This window comes from Oncorhynchus gorbuscha, linkage group LG26, assembly GCF_021184085.1.
Source record: "Oncorhynchus gorbuscha isolate QuinsamMale2020 ecotype Even-year linkage group LG26, OgorEven_v1.0, whole genome shotgun sequence".
In the NCBI taxonomy this organism is placed as follows: domain Eukaryota; kingdom Metazoa; phylum Chordata; class Actinopteri; order Salmoniformes; family Salmonidae; genus Oncorhynchus; species Oncorhynchus gorbuscha.
The window spans coordinates 21762851-21770144 of NC_060198.1; positions in this window are offsets into that span (position 1 = coordinate 21762851).

The window sequence follows — 7294 nt, forward strand, 5'->3', positions numbered from 1 at the left end:
CAAATTATGGTGGAAAATAAGTATTTGGTCAATAACAAAAGTTTATCTCAATACTTTGTTATATACCCTTTGTTGGCAATGACAGAGGTCAAACGTTTCCGTAAGTCTTCACAATGTTTTCACACATTGTTGCTGGTATTTTGGCCCATTCCTCCATGCAGATCTCCTCTAGATCAGTGATGTTTTGGAGCTGTTGCTGGGCAACACGGACTTTCAATGTCATGTATTGTCCCTGTGCTTTCTCTTCTCTTCGTTTCCCCCTGCTGGTCTTATTAGGTTTCTTTCCCTCTCTATCCCTCTCTCTCTCTATCGTTCCGTTCCTGCTCCCAGCTGTTCCTCATTCTCCTAACGACCTTGTTTACTCTCTCACACCTGTCCCCTATTTTGCCCTCTGATTAGGTCTCTATTTCTCTCTCGGTTTCTGCCTCTGTCCTTGTCGGATTATTGTTTGCTGTTTGCTGTTTGCTGTGTCCTTGTTCCGTCCTGTCGTGTTTTGCCTTTTCATCAGATGCTGCGTGTGAGCAGGTGTCTCTGTCCGCTACGGCCCGCGCCTACCCGAAGGGACCTGCAGTCTGTTGCCGCTTATCCTGCAATTCCCCTCAACAACTAAAGAGGATTTATGTTTTCCCTGTTTGGACATTTCCTGTAAAGGATTGAGGATTATGTTTTCTCTGTTTGGACTCTAATAAACTCAGTTTCTGTTAAGTCGCTTTTGGGTCCTCACTCACCTGCATAACATTCAACTCCCTCCAAATCATTTCTATGGGTTTGAGATCTGGAGACTGGCTAGACCACTCCAGGACCTTGAAATGCTTCTTACGAAGCCACTCCTCCGTTGCCCGGGTGGTGTGTTTGGGATCATTGTCATGCTGAAAGACCCAGCCACGTTTCATCTTCAATGCCCTTGCTGATGGAAGGAGGTTTTCACTCAAAATCTCACGATACATGGCCCCATTCATTCTTTCCTTGACACGGATCAGTAGTCCTGGTCCCTTTGCAGAACAACAGCCCCAAAGCATGATGTTTCCACCCCCATGCTTCACAGTAGGTATGTTGTTCTTTGGATGCAACTCAGCAATCTTTGTCCTCCAAACGCGACGAGTTGAGTTTTTACCAAAAAGTTATATTTTGGTTTCATCTGACCATATGACATTCTCTGTACATCTTCTTCTGGATCATCCAAATGCTCTCTAGCAAACTTCAGACGGGCCTGAACATGTACTCGCTTAAGCAGGGGGACACGTCTGGCACTGCAGGATTTGAGTCCTTGACGGCGTAGTGTGTTACTGATGGTAGGCTTTGTTACTTTGGTTCCCAGCTCTCTGCAGGTCATTCACTAGGTCACCCTGTGTGGTTCTGGGATTTTTGCTCACCGTTCTTATGATCATTTTGACCCCACGGGGTGAGATCTTGCATGGTACCCCAGATCGAGGGAGATTATCAGTGGTCTTGTATGTCTTCCATTTCCTAATAATTGCTCCCACAGTTGATTTCTTCAAACCAAGCTGCTTACCTATTGCAGATTCAGTCTTCTCAGCCTGGTGCAGGTCTACAATTTTGTTTCTGGTGTCCTTTGACAGCTCTTTGGTCTTGGCCATAGTGGAGTTTGGAGTGTGACTGTTTCATGTTGTGGACAGGTTGTGTCTTTTATACTTTTATACTGATAACAAGTTCAAACAGATGCCATTAATACAGGTAATGAGTGGAGGACAGAGGAGTCTCTTAAAGAAGAAGTTACAGGTCTGTGAGAGCCAGAAATCTTGCTTGTTTGTAGGTGACAAAATACTTGTTTTCCACCATAATTTTGCAAATAAATTCATTAAAAATCCTACAATGTGATTTTCTGGATTTTTTTTCTCATTTTGTCTGTTATAGTTGAAGTGTACCTATGATGAAAATTACAGGCCTCTCTCATCTTTTAAGTGGGAGAACTTGCACAATTGGTGGCTGACTAAATACTTTTTTGCCCCACTGTACTAGAACTAACACGTTAGTAAACCCACTACAATCTTCCATTACAGTCAGCAGCAAGCAGTTTAGCACTTACACTGGCAAGCCCCGGTTGCAAAACATTTGTAAAACCAAAAGCTTATCTTAACTTGGAAGAGTTCTTGTGTTGGATAGCCATAGCCAGCTAACTAACATAGTATCCCAATCTGTTTGAGCCAGTTGTTTGGGTAGGCTAAACTAGCAAGCTGCATTTGCTAGCTAAGTAAGTGAAAGTGAAAAGAAAAAACAATTCAATATAGCTAGCTCTAGATTAATTCTGGGATCCTTTGATTGGGTGGACAACATGTCAGTTCATGCTGCAAGAGCTCTGATAGGTAGGAGGACGTCCTCCGGAAGTTGTCATAATTACTGTGTAAGTCTATGGAAGGGGGTGAGAACCACGAGCCTCCTAGGTTTTGTATTGAAGTCAATGTACCCAGAGCAGGACGGAAGCCAGCTGTCCTCTGACTACACCATGGTGCCACCCTACAGAGTGTTGTTGAGGCTACCATAGACCTTCATTGCAAAACAGTGTGTTTTAATAAATTATTTGGTGACATGAATATATTTAGCATAGTTTCATTTATTGAAAAATGATAACTTTTTTGGTGTTTCACTATTTTTATTTTTATTAAATTCACTGAGGAGGATGGTCCTCCCTTCCTCTTCTCAGGCGCCTTCACTGGTTAGCATAAATGTACAGTTAACTTTGCTAAAAAGGAAGATTTGCTTGCTTGAACCCAGGCTTTAGAATGAGGAGGCCCATCAGTGTTAGTGACTGGACTGAAGGGGCACAAAAAAGGAAATTTGATTTCATGAGTCACCCTCCGTCCGGGTTGATGCGTTATTGCACTGAATCATGGGGTTCTATGGTGTCAATGGTACCCTGTGCCAATTTTCTTTATTCCTTTCCCCCTCCCTCTCTTCCTCTTTTTCCTCTACCCTCCTTATCCACTACCCTTCTCTCCTCCCTCCACTCACCATCCCTTCCTTCTCCCCTCATCTCCTTACCTGGTGCTCAGCATATGAAAGCTGCAGGGTCTGCTCTCTCCACAGATCTGGGCTGGTTTCCAGGGACTCTTTAAGGGACCCTGGCATTCTTCCATGCAGAATAGCTGAATTCTCCATCCCCAGTTTGCGTGTCCCCCCCAGCTTGCTCTCTTACACAAGCACAACTGTCCCCCGCTGCCCCCATCCACCTCTCTGTAGCCCCACTGTTCCCATGCCTCCCCTCCCCTCTCTAACAGCCCCTGTCCCCCAAAAGCTGGCACAGACCCCAGGCATTCCTGCATGCTCCGTGCCCAACATTATCATACAGAACCAGGTCACCTGAGGAGGGGGTTGGGGGTGGAGGGGTGAGTGGGTTGAGGGCAACAGGGTGAAATTTGACCTTCAACACAGAGCATCATTGGGGCTGGGATGGAATGAAAGACCCCAATGTTCTCTGTTCTGAGCGTTCCTTCCTGCAAACCTCTGATTGATGTCCTCCATTTTCTGCTGGCACCCGTGAAGGTCCCTAACAACTGTATACTAAATGATAGGGCTCACTTGAAAGAGTGTTTGAGAATATTACCACTTTCGTTTATGAGCTATATTGAGCCAATGATGTTGCCAGAGAAAGGGTACCACGCTATTCCATCCTGTGTGGTTTATTTTGTATTTTGGAAAAATGTACGATTTACCAGAGGGAAGGAATTAAGAATAGCACATGTTTATCTGTAGTTAAAAAAGCGTTATTGATTCATACCCTGACGGCAACATCCTCTGCCTCTTGTCTTGCAGACAGTGGACATGCACAGAGAGAAGGTGGCCCGGAGAGAGATCGGGGCTTTCACCACAGCCAAGAGGGTTCCCCGCAGTCACAAAATAATCCCCCGGCAACAGGCAAGGAGCCCAAACCCAAGTACACCCGTAGTCCCATCGCCTACTCTGACCTGGACACACTGGGACATGGCATGAAGGTGAGACTGAGTGTTCAAGTTCAAGTGCAATTACTCACATGTTTTACCTAACATTCCCATGACATTAAAAAGGCCAAAGGCGCAAATACTTTCCCTGCACGTGTCTTACTATACAGCTACAGAACTGTACACTACTCTATGTTGCAATCAATATTCAATAGTAATGCTGGAAATTACTGATGTGGAAATGTCATTTCTCTTTGGTGAAAACGGCTTTTAAAACCTGGGTTGTGTCACCAGGGTACTATGGTTGGAGTCCAAAGGCTCCGTAGGTTTCCTTAGCTCTCAAGACAAGCCGTTTAAAATGCAGCCAGGCAGCAGCCATGATTTTTGTTTTACCACCCTGCCTCTCGTCTACACCACATCCAGTTAGAGAGGAGCAGCTTGTTGCGTAAGGCTGACTAGCGTAAGGCTGACTCGATTAGCGCACGCACACACACACACGCACACACACAGAACAAGCAGCCAGCCAGCCACTGTGCACCGTGGGAAAATGGCTAGACACACTAATTAGTGCTGCCAAGGCTCAGCCGCTTCATTGATGCTCCAACACAATTCGCTCATCCACAACACACACGCACGCACGCACGCACACACACACACCACACCACGCACACACACACGCACACACACACACACCACACACACACACACACACACACACACACACACACACACACACACACACACACACACACACACACACACAAACGACCTCCTCCTTTTCACTCTGCTCTCCCTTTGTCTCTCTCTCTCTGTCTCTCTCTTTCTCTCTCTCTATCTATCGCTCTGTCTCACTGCATCCCCACAGGATTCTGGTAAGCTGATGGGGAAATCAGGGTCATCAAAACGCAAACATGGCAGCACAATCAGGTATGATGCTGACACAGCTGACTCCATGTGATTGCTCTGCTCTCACACTACCAGTCTAACTGTAACTGTTTCACTTCCTGTTAAAGACCTTCGGACAGGAAGTCTGGTTTCCGCACATCCTCTGTGCTCAGTGGTCCACGAAAGCCCTTGTTCAACTTTAATTCGATACCAGAAACATCAGCAAAAGAAATGTTTAAAACAATTTGTGTGAGCTTGCGGGTAGGATTGGGGAATGTATTCATGGCTAACCACACCTCCTGTCCAGTCATGTTTGTTGTGTTCATTCAGTCGGGGTTGAATGACATTCAGTCAGAGGAGATTTACTGTGGACAGGAGAGAGCGATTACAGAGCTTTCACATTGTGATTATGCCAAGAACAATTTGCACCTAGTAGCATATTTAAACTGTTTCGCGAGAGAAGAGAACAACGTCTCACTGTCAATGTGCGTGAGTGCGATTTGAAGCTTTCTGCACGTTTCTCACTATTTATGAGTTGATAGAGCTGGTCTGTGTGGATGTCCAAGTGTCAGCATTTGTGATAATGCAGTGCAGAGACAAAGTGGAATCTCAATTCAATGGCTCAGACACAAGAGGCATGTGGCGAGGTCTGTAGTCAATCCACCGGACTACAAAGATGAAATCCAGCCCAGTCACGGACCAGGATGTCTTGCTGCTCCCAGGCAGACTAAATAACTTTTTGCTGCACTTTGAGGTTGTGGTCACCACCAGCCACAGGCCTCTGGCAGGCTTGTGCAAGTCTCGCCATGCAGCAAAGTGCAGTTAAGACATTTAAACGTGTTAGCCCTCACTTAGGCCTGGCCAGGCAGCATCCCCAGCCGCGCCCTCCGAGCATGCGCAGACCAGCTGGCCGGTGTGTTTACGGACATATTCAATCAATCCTATACCAGTCTGCTGTTCCCACATGCTTCAAGGGCCACCATTGTTCCTGTTCCCAAAGCTAAGGTAACTGAGCTAAGCGACTACCGCCCGTAGCACTCACTTCCGTCATCATGAAGTGCTTTGAGAGACTAGTCAAGGACCATATCACCTCCACCCTACCTGACACCTAGACCCCTCCAATTTGCTTACCGCCCAAATAGGTCTGAGACGATGCAATCTCAACCACACTGCACACTGCCTAACCCACCTGGACAAGAGGAATACCTATGTGAGAATGCTGTTCATCGACTACAGCTCGGCATTCAACACCATAGTACCCTCCAAGCTCGTCATCAAGCTCGAGACCCTGGGTCTCGACCCCGCCTGTGCAACTGGGTACTGGACTTCCTGACGGGCCGCCCCCAGGTGGTGAGGGTAGGCAACAACATCTCCTCCCCGCTGATCCTCAACACGGGGGCCCCACAAGGTGCGTTCTGAGCCCTCTCCTGTACTCCCTGTTCACCCACGACTGCGTGGCCACACCACGCCTCAACTCAATCATCAAGTTTGCGGACGACACAACAGTGGTAGGCTTGATTACCAACAACGGCCAGGAGACGGCCTACAGGGAGGAGGTGAGGGCCCTTGGAGTGTGGTGTCAGGAAAATAACCTCACACTCAACGTCAACAAAACTAAGGAGATGATTGTGGACTTCAGGAAACAGCAGAGGGAACACCCCTATCACATCGATGGAACAGTAGTGGAAGGGTAGCTAGTTCTAAGTTCCTCGGCATACACATCACAGACAAACTGAATTGGTCCACTCACACTGACAGCGTCGTGAAGAGCGCAGCAGCGCCTATTCAACCTCAGGAGGCTGAAAAATTCGGCTTGTCACCAAAAGCACTCACAAACTTCTACAATTTTGCAATCAAGAGCATCCTGGCGGGCTGTATCACCGCCTGGTACGGCATAACTACTCCGCCCTCAGCCGTAAGGCTCTCCAGAGGTAGTGAGGGACTGCTGCAACGCATGCGAGGCAAACCTGCCTCCGGACACCTACACCACCCGTTGTTACAGGAAGGCCATAAAGATCATCAAGGACATCAACCACCGAACCACTGCCTGTTCACCCCGCTATCATCAGAAGGCGGGGTCAGTGCAGGTGCATCAAAGCTGGGACCGAGAGACTGAAAAACAGCTTCTATCTCCAGCCATCAGACTGTTAAATAGCCACCACTAACATTGAGTGGCTGCTGCCAGCACTACCTGTCATTGACACTGACCCAACTCCAGCCATTTTAATAATGGGAATTGATGGGAAATGATGTAAATATATCACTAGCCACTTTAAACAATGCTACATATATAATGTTACTTACCCTACATTATTCATCTCATATACATATGTATATACTGTACTCTACAACATCGACTGCATCCTTATGTAACACATGTATCACTAGCCACTTTAACTATGCCACTTTGTTTACTTTGTCTACACACTCATCTCATATGTATATACTGTACTCGATACCATCTACTGTATGCTGCTCTGTACCATCACTCATTCATATATCCTATGTACATA